Raw genomic sequence first — 12222 nt, forward strand, 5'->3', positions numbered from 1 at the left:
CTGAACAAGAAGATGAACTTGTCCTGCAGGTCAAAGTATAGTTCATTCCATGATAGCAAATGATATGATAAATATTAATGAGTTAGACTTAATTACAGCTATCAGGAGTCAAGTGTGTCACATTTGTCTCTATTAGAACCTTTTGGAAGACAACCAGCTTCTCTACCCAAAAATTGTGTGATATTAAACGCATTTTCAAATTTCTCAGCTAATTTGAGGAACCTGTTGGATCTGTTGTTCTGGGGAAAGGTCACAGATCTGAAATAGTGACTTTGTTAACATCTTCATTAGATGTTATTTGATATTCTGACTTTTTCTGTTTCTATTTCTAAGACACATTGCTAAGGTTGTATAAGGCTCTGGACAGACTACGTTTGGAATATGGTGAGTAGTTTTGGCCCCTATATCTAAGTGAATATGTGGTGTCTTTGGAGAGGATCCAGAGGATATTTACAAGAATGATCCCAGGGCTGAAGACCTTGTCATATGAGGAGCAGTTGAGGACTCTGGCTCTCTACTTGATGGAGTTTAGAAAGATGATGGCTGATCTCTTTGAAACTTACAGAATACTGTGAAGCCTAGATAGGGTGGACATGGAGAAGATGTTTACACTAATAGGGGAGACAAGGATTAAAGGGCACAGACTGGGAGTGCAGAAACAACCCTTTAAGACCAAGAAGAGGAGGAATTTCTTCAGCATCAGAGTGTTGAATCTGTGGAATTCTTTATGCAGAGGGCTATGGTGGTCAAGTCATTGAGTGTATCTAAAATAACATCAATGGATTCTTGATGAGTAAGACGATCAATGATTATGGGAGCAGAAATGGGTTGAGAAACATATCAGCTGTGATCAAATGGTGGAACAGACTTGGCGGGCTGAATGGCTTAATTCTGCTCCTTTATGATCTTATTACAGATAACAAAAAGATTGTCCTGTAGAATACGACAGTGAAAAATTCCCTATGATGATTTTTGTGTGGCAGCCAAAACAAAAGCAAAGTGAGGCATCCATGATTCCTTCCTGAATCTATTTTCATTGAGGATACACGTTACCAAAGTTCACTATTCAGCACCAACTGTTCCAAATGTCATTTGAGTCTTTAAACAAGTGGTATGTGACTGATTTTAGGCTCACAGGTGATGTATGTTGAGGCCTGACCCAAAATAGCATTGACATTTATATTTGGAAGACACTATTGGAGGAGAAGATCAAATGGAAAAGGGTGCCTTTAAGGTCCAGAAAAATTGTGGGATGTAAAATGTTCCTCATGAGTTGAAAGTATGGAGAGAATATAAAGAATTAATTATAACTTTGCTCTAAGTATAGCTACTGAATATGTGTGATAGGAGCTATGCAGGGAATCCTCAAGGGCGAAGACGAAGAGCCAGAGGTGGTGATACATGTCGGCACAAATGACATCGGGCAGAAGAGGAGGGACATTCTGCAACGGGACTTCAGAGAACTCAGAAGAAAGCTGAAAAGCAGAACTTCCAGGGTGGTTATCTTCAGTTTGCTTCTAGTTCCTCAGGCTGGAGAGGGCAGGAACAGGGGGATAATGGACTGGAATTTGTGTCTGAGGAACTGGTGCAGGAAGCAAGGGTTTACATTCCTGGATCACTGGGGTATGTTTTGGGGTAAGGATAAATTGTACAAGAGGGTTGGGTTGAACCTTACTAGGTGGGGGACCAGCATTCTGGCAGGCAGGTTTGCCACTATAACACAGGTGTGTTTAAACTAAGTAGTTGGGGCGAGGGGACAAACTGGAAATTTAAGAATGAAGTTAAAGGGAAAGTGAGAATAAGTGAAGTTAAGAAAGACAACAGAATCGACGGAGCAGAAAACTCAAGAAGGGATCGTCCAGTATGGCCAAGTAAAATAGGGGTTAATTGGAAGGGTGAGGGGAGTAACAAATTCAAAGTATTATATATGAATGCACGAAGCATAAGAATTAAGGTGAATGAGCTTGAGGCTCATTTGGAAATTGGCAGGTACGATGTTGTGGGGATAACTGAGACGTGGCTTCAAGTGGGCAGGGCCTGGGAAATGAATATTCAAGGCTACACGTGCTATCAAAAGGACAGACTGATGGGTGAGGGGGTGGGGTGGCCCTGTTGGTGAGGAATGATATTCAGTCCCTTGCGAGAGGGGACATAGAATCAGGAGATGTAGAGTCAGTATGGATAGAGCTGAGAAATTCTAAGGGTAGAAAGACACTCATGGGAGTTTTCTACAGGCCCCCAAACAGTAGTCTGGATGTAGGGTGTGAGTTGAATCAGGAGTTGAAATTGGCCTGTCACAAAGGTATTACTATTGTTGTTATGGGGGATTTCAACATGCAGGTTGACTGGGAGAATCAGGATGGCACTGGACCCCAAGAAAAGGTGTTTGTGGAGTGCCTCCTAGATGGATTCTTAGAACAGCTTGTACTGAAGTCTACCAGGGAGGAGGCGATTCTGGATCTGGTGTTGTGCAACGAACCAGATTTGATCAGGGACCTCGAAGTAAAGGAGCCATTAGGAGGTAGTGACCATAATATGATAAGTTTTAACCTGCAATTTGAGAGGGAGAAAGGAAAATTGGAAGTGTCAATATTGCAGTTGAACAAAGGGAACTATGGAGCTATGAGGGAGGACCTCATAGCTCCCTCATGGTATAATACCCTAGCAGGGATGGCAGTCGAACAACAATGGCAGGTATTTCTGGATATAATGCAGAAGGTGCACGATCAGTTCATTCCAAATAGGAAGAAAGACCCTCAGGGGATGCAGGGATGGCCGTGGCTGACGAGGGAAGTTAAAGACTGTATAAAGATAAAAGAGAAGAAGTATAACATAGCAAAGATGAGCGGGAAGCTGGGCGACTGGGAAACTTTTAAAGAGCAACAGAAGATGACTAAAAATGCAATATGCTGAGAAAAGATGAGGTGCGAAGGCAAAATGACCAAAAATATAAAGGAGAATAGTAAAAGCTTTTTTAGGTCTGTGAAAAGAAAAAAAAATGGTTAAGACTAAAATTGGGCCCTTGAAGACAGAAATGGGTGAATTTATTATGGGGAACAAGGAAATGGCAGATGAGTTGAATAGGTACTTTGGATCTGTCTTCACTAGGGAAGACACAAGCAATCTCCCAGATGCAGTAGTGGCTGAAGGACCGAGGGTAATAGACGAACTGAAGGGTATTTATATTAGGCAGGAAATGGTGTTGGATAGACTGTTAGGTCTGAAGGCTGATCAGTCCCTGGGACCTGGTGGTCTGTATCCCAGGGTACTTAAGGAGGTGGCTCTAGAAATCGTGGACGCGTTGGTAATCATTTTCCAATGTTCTATAGATTCCGGATCAGTTCCTGTGGTTTCAAGGGTGGCTAATGCTGTCCCACTTTTCAAGAAAGGAGGGAGAGAGAAAACAGGAAATTATAGACCCGTTAGCCTGACGTCAGTGGTGGGAAAGATGCTGGAGACAATTATAAAAGATGAAATTACGACTCATTTGGATAGGAGTAACAGGATACGTCAGCGTCAGCATGGATTTACGAAGGGAAAATCGTGCGTGACTAATCTTCTTCAATTTTTTGAGGATGTAACTATGAAGATGGACAAGGGAGAGCCAGTGGGTGTAGTGTACCTGGACTTTCAGAAAGCATTTGACAAAGTCCCGCATAGGAGATTAGTGAGCAAAATTAGGGCACATGGTATTGGGGGCAAAATACTGACTTGGATTGAAAATTGGCTTGCTGACAGGAAGCAAAGAGTAGTGATAAACGGGTCCCTTTTGGAATGGCAGGCGGTGACCAGTGACGTTCCACAAGGTTCAGTGCTGGGACCGCAGCTGTTTACGATATATATTAATGATATAGACGAAGGCATTAGAAGTAATATTAGCAAATTTGCTGATAACACAAAGCTGGGTGGCAGTGTGAAATGTGAGGAGGATGTTATGAGAATACAAAGTGACTTGGACAGACTAGGTGAGTGGACAGATTCATGGCAGATGCAGTTTAATGTGGATAAATGTGTGGTTATCCACTTTGGTGGCAAGAATAGGAAGGCATATTACTATCTAAATGGAGTCAGATAGGTAAAGAGAAAGTACAACGAGATCTAGGTGTTCTTATACATCAGTCAATGAAAGCAAGCATGCAGGTACTGCAGGCAGTGAAGAAAGCTAATGGCATGCTGGCCTTCAATACAAGAGGGATTGAGTATAGAAGCAAAGAGGTCCTTCTGCAGCTGTACAGGGCCCTGGTGAGACCGCACCTGGAGTGTTGTGTGCCGTTTTGGTCTCCAAATTTGAGGAAGGACATTCTTGCTATTGAGGGAGTGCAGCATAGGTTCACGAGGTCAATTCCCAGAATGGCGGAACTATCATATGTTGAAAGATTGGAGCGACTGGGCTTGTATACATTTGATTTTAGAAGGATGAGAGGGGATCTGATTGAGGCGTATAAGATTATTAAGGCATTGGACACTCTGGAGGCAGAAAGCATGTTTCCGCTGATGGGTGAGTCCAGAACCAGAGGACACAGTTTAAAAATAAGGGGTAGGTCATTTTGAACAGAGTTGAGGAAAAACCTCTTCACCCAGAGAGTGGTGGATATATGAAATGCTCTGCCCCAGAAGGCAGTGGAGGCCAAGTCTCTGCATACTTTCAAGAAGGAGATGGATAGAGCTCTTAAAGATAGTGGAATCAAGGGTTATGGATATAAGGCAGGGACAGGAAACTGATTTTGGGTGATCATCCATGATCATAATGAATGGTGGTGCTGGCTCGAAGGGCCAAATGGCCTACTCCTGCACCTATTGTCTATTGTCTATTATCTATATAGCTATGTCATCTCATTTCGAATTGTATCCTGAGTCCACAAGATTGCAGCTTAAGCATAAGGTTATCAGGCCTTATCAATATTGATTCTTAATAAAAAGCCTGTAATTTGTTCATTCAGCTGAGTGTAGATTCAACATTTCTACAGCGGGGGTGATAACTGCCCTTGTGGCATCCATTTTCTCCCGGCTGCATTTGGAAATAGAATGACACTTTTTCGTAAGAGTACCTTCTGTCTTCAAATCAGCTGCAGACTTCCTTTTACCTCACAGGAAAGTTGCAGTGAATTCTTCAGCTCAAGACCCATTAAAACGCCATGGACCACAGACACATAATATCACCTGGTTAGAATTCATGAGACTTCTGCTTGCCTTAAGTGGGCACATGATCCACCTGAAAATAGTCAAAAATTATTCGAACCTGAACAGGTATGTAATCTAGTCATTTTTAAATGCTCACCTACCAAATTTGCAGCGGGTATATAGAATTAAAAATTGACTCACGTGCGTTTTATTATACCATAATGCGTAACTTTATTTTTTGTCATTCAGATTCTACATTTCTCATGCCTTGAACTCAATGACCATTAATCGAGTAAGCTGAAAGACCAGAGGATATTGCCTCGCTAAGATTGCTGGGCAGAGAATCGATTTGATGTTTGCTTTAATGCATTTATGTTATCAACATACATGGTGACAAGTGCAGCTTCTAAACACGGTTAGACTTTGTAAATCATCGATTCTGTTCCTCCCAATAATGCATCGAGAAGGGAATCTTGAAATGGATTGGATTTGTCTTTGAGCAGAACCTGGTGTGACTAGATTTGCCATTAGTGAAAAGTCTGTTGGTAGTCAAAGGAATGTTCAATATATATAACGGTCAAGAAGTTTTTGTTTAATGCAGGCTGAAGAGAAGGTGGAAAATGATTGGGATTTTAAGTTATGTTAGGCAGTTTAAAAATCCTCAAGTAGATTAAGTAACATTCAAATTTGAGAGATTGAGCCAACTCCCAGATGGGTCAGAGCTCTGACTGCAGAGACAGAGTGAGATTAGGGGACAAGGATAGGGAGGTGGCTTTCAGTGGGCCTCTCTTGATTTGATACTGAGTGCCTTAGAATCAGGCTCTTCCTCTGTGGAAGCCTGCAAATGTGGAGGGGTAGAAAATCCCTTAGTCAGCATTAATTACATGTGTCATGAGCCCCCACCACCCATAGAATTAATTCATCCCTTACATTTAAACTGGCCATCAAGGGATGGGCATCAAATTCCATCCCATCTTTCATGTCCATGGCCTTCTATTAGTTCTAGTAAAACAAACATGATGATATAATATGCTTTCGTCCTTACCACATGATTGGGAATCTGATGAAGCAGACAGTGTATTGATCAATTCATCAATTTATCAATTAAGGAGAGCCAGGTGCAGAGTTGAGTATGGTAGGCATTATAAAAGAAAAAGTGCTAGATAAGCTAAAAGGTCTAAAAATTGATAAATCTCCTGGCCCCGATGGGCTATATCCTCGAGTTCTGAGGGGGGCAGCTGAGGAAATAGCAGAGGCATTGGTTGTGATCTTTCAAAAGTCACTGGAGCCAGGGAAAGTCCCAGATGATTGGAAAAATCGCTGATGTAACCCCCTTGTTTAAGGAAGGATCAAGAAAAAAGATGGAAAATTATAGGCCGATTAGCCTAACCTCGGTTACTGGTAAAATTCAAGAACATATCATTAAGGGTGAGATTTCTAAATTCTTTGAAGTGCAGGGTGGGATTAGGACAAGTCAGCATGGATTTAGTAAGGGGAGGTCGTGCCTGACAAACCTGTTAGAATTCTTTGAAGAGGTAACAAGTAGGTTAGACTAGGGAAACCCAGTGGATGTTATCCATCTAGACTTCCAAAAGGCCTTTGATAAGGTGCCTCACGGGAGGCTGCTGAGCAAGGTGAGGGACAATGATGTTCGAGGTGAGCTACTGGCATGGACTGAGGATTGGCTCTCTGCCAGAAGACAGAGAGAGGGGATAAAAGGCTCTTTTTCAGAATGGCAACTGGTGACAAGTGGTGTCCTGCAGGGTTCAGTATTGGGGCCGCAGCTGTTCACTTTATGTATTAATGATCTGGATGAATGGTCTGGGGACATTCTGGTGAAGTTTGCCGATGATACAAAGTCAGGTGGACAGGCAGGTAGTACTGAGGAGGTGGGGAGGCTGGAGAAAAATTTGGGTAGTTTAGGAGAGTGGTCCAGGAAATGGGTGATGAAATTCAATGTGAGCAAATGTGAAGTTTTGCACTTTGGAAAAAAGAATTCTCTAAAGGTTAACCTGCAGGTTGAGTCCGTGATTAAGAAAGCGAATGTAATGTTAGCACTTATCTCAAGAGGGTTGAAATATAAAAGCAGCAATGTGCTTCTGAGACTTTATAAAGCTCTAGTTAGGTCCCATTTAGAATATTGTATCCAATTTTGGGCCCCACACCTCAGGAAGGACATACTGGCACTGGAGAGTGTCCAGCAGAGATTCACACGAATGATCCCTGGAATGGTAGCCGTTCATCGTATGTTAGGCCTGAGGATCCTGGAATTGTATTCATTAGAGTTTAGAAGGTTGAGAGGAGACCTGATAGAAACTTACAAGATAATGTATGGCTCAGAAAGGGTGGACGCTGGGAGGTTGGTTCTGTTAGGTGGGGAGGCTAGGACCTGTGGGCACAGCCTTAGAATTAGAGGGGGTAAATTTAAAATGGAAATGAGGAGACATTTCTTCAGCCAGAGAGTGGTGGGCCTGTGGAATTCATTGCCACGGAGCTCAGTGGAGGGCAGGACGTTAAATGTCTTCAAGGCAGATATTGATAATTTCTTGATCTCGCGAGGAATTAAGAGCTATGGGGAAGAGTGCAGGGAAGTGGAGTTGAAATGTCCATCAGCCATGATTAAATGGCAGAGTGGACTTGATGGGCCAAATGGCCTTACTTCCACTCCCATGTCTTATGGTCTTATGGTCTTATTATGGTCTTATCATAGACTTAATCATGCTGTGAAATGTTTCAACTAAAATCAGTTGAAGCCAATTTGTTTGACTTGTCAATTTTACTAGAACCATTGTGCGATTAGAAATGACATAGACTGTCTTTCAATCTCAGTTGCCTCTTCTTCTGAGGTTATCACTTTCTCTTCTTGCTATGATCTCTGTCTTCATAAGTTCTCTTTTTCCATCACCTCCCTTCCCAAGTGGCTCTCTTCCTTTTTGCTGATGATACCACCACAGTGGGTCAGGTCTTAAACAACGATGAGACAGAGTACAGGAAGGAGGTAGAGAGCTTAGTGGCATGGTGCAAAGACAGCAATCGCTGTCCCTCATCAACCTCCAGGATCCTTCTTATTCTCTATGCCAACCTGTAGCTCTCTAATCACTCTCCATGGCCCTTTATTTCTCCTATCTCCATCTAAAATACTGTCAATGCCCTTTACCTCATATGTCAGACTATGCACCTCTATCCATATCTAAGGCCCATTGTAGGATCCCCACAATTCATAAAGAGGCCATTCAGCCCATTGAGTCTGCACCAAACCTCCGAAGGGCACTCACCCATACCCAACCCTCCATCCCAGCCCTGTCACCCCATATTTATTCAGTTCCAACTTGTATCAACCCATGCTTCTGTCCACCACCATTACAAAATATTTTAATCCCTCCTTGCAAAAATCTGATCAGATAAAATTAAAGCTTTATACTTCTACAAACCAAAGATGTGCAAACTACAACTAAACACAGTTTTCACGAACCCCCTAGCCCCTTAAGGCAATCATGTTTAGGGATAGAACTTCCTGGATTCAGGCCTCCAGCAGTGGTTTCGCTAAGCCGAGATCCTCTTCATCTGTGCAAACATTTATGCTTTAAAGCACATTTATTTACAGGTTACAGAGATACTTTGAAAATGTTAGGCCAAAGCTCTGTGTTAACCAAATTTGTTTCACTGCAAACATTATGGAGGAACACATGAAGACTCGTCGTCATGAACATATATTCATGACAGCCCCAACCAGGGTTGTTAAACGTGAAAGCTGAACTCAATTTCTATGCCGCACACTTATTGCAAACAGCTAATGACAAAGGAACGGAGATCATGTGCAGTTAAAGAATAAGCAGGAAGATGAGTAATAAATTAGTTTTAGAGCAGAAACCAAACAGTAAGCATCAAAGGCAATTAAAGTGGGAGGTAAAAATAGGAAATGATGGTCATTTGCCATTTATTTATAGCTTTTAGACAGAGGAATGGAAAGTACAACTTTAAAACTTGCAACCAACATCAAAGGAGGTATGATTTATCTCAAGGAAATCAGAATCAAGCTAAAACTTTACAGGAGTTTAAATGGTAAAGTATAGTTGCGTGAAAAATAGTTCGTGGAACATATGGTTGGTGGAATAGGGAGGCCACTGACTCCTTGGAAAATAAATGTTCAAAAGAGGAAGAAAGGGATCCAGGTCTTTCACAAAACATGAACAATGAACACAAACAAAACAATAAGGTGCATTTCAAGAAAAACAGAACTGAAGATAGAGAAGCTATATTTAATTTGTCCAGCTCATTAAAGAGACCCAGTTAGTGCATGATATATAATTTCACTTTCCTTATTACAAAATAAAACAAATAGAATCACTGGAGAGGACAGAAAACATATATACATTTCAGAATGAGTGGTTATTATAACGAGGCAGCACTGAAAATGCTTGTGCTATTGTCTCCTGAAAAAAAATGCTGATAATGTAACAAGATGGAAATCTTAAAATTCAGAAGAGGTTTCATAGATTAGAAAGAAGATATTTTCATTCAAAGGGAATCTCAAGTTAAGGATGATAAATATGTGATAACTATGAATAAATCCAAATAGAATTCAGAAGAAGCTTCTTTACTGAGAGTTTGGAATGTCACATGGAATAGTTGAAATGACACATATAAGGGGAAGCTGGAAAAGTATGTGATGGAGAGAGGAATCAAAAGCTTTATTGAAAATTCTGACTCTTCCGCTAGCTTTGTGATTAACTGCTGGGTAGTTGATTGTATTCAGATAATGTGCCAAAGTTATATAATAGGAGAAAATGTTGCCTTCTTCAGGCAATCAGGTTGCAGTCTGCAACAGCCTTTTTCTTCGATTTACCAAAACATACAGGGATATTTTATCTCCAACCCTGGCATGATTTTCCAGATACATCCACTAATCTGCTGGGATCCTGAACAGAAACATGTCAGTGAGCTAACACCTGTATCAATGTCTTAGATGGTCTCTGGGAGGTAAACTAATATGAATGTTTAGTACATACATTGGAAAAATATTGAATACCTGTGTGTTGAGCTCACTCATTATGATGAATACAAACAAGAGAACCACTGACAAAAAAAAGTTCTAATCTTTCCATAGCTAAATAAACGTCGGCATAGATAGACTGAATGTTCAATTTCTAATACATTTCAGGTATTAATGTTTACTTGGACACTTTTCAGAAGATGACTGGAAACCTCTTTCGGAGCATGAAGGAAATTATTTTAAAAGAAATGTGAATGCATTCTGCTAATTGACAGCAGAACAGGCCAGATTTTGGCAAAATGCCAATTTGAACCACTCCAGCGAGAGAAAATCTCCCTACATAATGCTGCTTACCATAAGAATGTGTCACAGTGGGTGCTGTTAGTTTTGGGAAGGACAGCATAATGGATTGTAGGGATCTAGCAGCCAGCTTTATACTCCATATTTCAATGAAAAAGAAAACGTGGCAGGATATAAAATCATTTAGCAATTGCTATTAATTATTTTATCATTCAGTCTAATGTACCAGTCCAAAACCTTCCCAATCAAAAGAACACACAGACAGCATGCACATGAAAGGATCTACAGTGGAATCAGTATTTGTCTTTTGAGCATTGGACAAATATTTTCAATCTCATGTAGAAATAGAAAAGAGGATTAGTGTGGTGTGTTTTGAAATGAGCTCAGCTCAGTAGTCGCCCGATGCCTTGAAGACTTGTATAAATTCCCAAAGTGGTGGCTGGAGTGTGTTGGTGGGTGACAGGGACTGGAAATCTTCTTGCCTCTGCTTAACCATCCATTAAGCTTTTGCAGAACTACAAAACAGTTCTGGGAGGGTCAGAAGCTAATTTTCAGTTGGTAATTTGCAAACCCAAACAAACAGTCTCGTGCATATTAATATACATCTGGAGGCTCAATGTGGAGAATAATCAAATGCATTTCTTAATGATAAAATTTTTGGCTACTGAAGTTTTGTTATTTCAGATTGGGCACAGTACTGTTCTGTTTGGCGTTTGGCCAGTTCTATGTACAGATAAACTGCGGACTGTCTGAGGTGCTGACTCCTCTCTTTTGCAAGACAGAGCTATAGACTGTCCTTATCTGTTGTGCTCAGTAGGTAGTTCCTGTCTCCTGGCAATGCTTGTTGCCAATAATTGAGTGCCACGTTCTCTGCTGATCCTTTTCACGCATCTCTGTTTGAAGTTTACAAATGTGCATGATGCAAATGTGGCAACAGAAACCCAAAAGTTATTCAATCATCATGTCTTCACCACTAAATTGAAAACTAAGTCATTGGTGTTAAGAAAGAATACTTTAATATTTGGTTGCCTTCCAATTTATTCTTCCTTGGTGATTTTTTTAAAAATGATTTTGCTTTGAATGGATTAACCATTGTAGAAATAATCTAAGTTTCCATTGAGATATATTTAGCAGGTCCGAATCGCTCAACATCACAGCAGTGAAAGAAAAATGAACAAATAATATTTGTACCAAAAGGAATTAAGTGCCGATAACTGAAAAACAAAGCCTTATTTTCAGTTTCCACTAACTTCTGTTTCCTTCAGTTTTCTGAAACAAGAGTTAAATAATGATGTGCAATGTGGGTGTGCAGTGTAACAAGAAGTATTTTTCTTATATTTCAGAATTCCAACAACCACAGTTCTTGGTTCTCTGTTTTTTTTTGTGGCATGACCAACTTGTTGGTAAAATTGTTGCAGAGATAGTGGGGACTGCCAACGCTGGAGAATCTGAGAGAACAAGGTGTATAGCTGGATGAACACAGCAGGCCAAGCAGCATCAGAGGAGCAGAAAGGATGACATTTTGGGTCGGAACTCTTCTTCAGAAATGGGGGAGGGGAAGAGGATTCTGAAATAAATAGGGAGAGAGGGGGAGACGGATAGAAGATGGATAAAGAAGATTGGTGGAAAGGAGACAGACAGCTCCCACAAGGAGCTCAAACAGTTCATCCACTCCACTAACACCTTTCACCCCAACTTTAAGTTCACCTGTTACATCTCCAACACCTCTCTCTCCTTCCTGGATCTCTCTATTTCCATCTCTGGCAACTACCTGGAAACCGATACCCACTTCAAGCCTACCAACTCCT

Source organism: Stegostoma tigrinum, chromosome 10 (assembly GCF_030684315.1).
Source record: "Stegostoma tigrinum isolate sSteTig4 chromosome 10, sSteTig4.hap1, whole genome shotgun sequence".
NCBI lineage: Eukaryota > Metazoa > Chordata > Chondrichthyes > Orectolobiformes > Stegostomatidae > Stegostoma > Stegostoma tigrinum.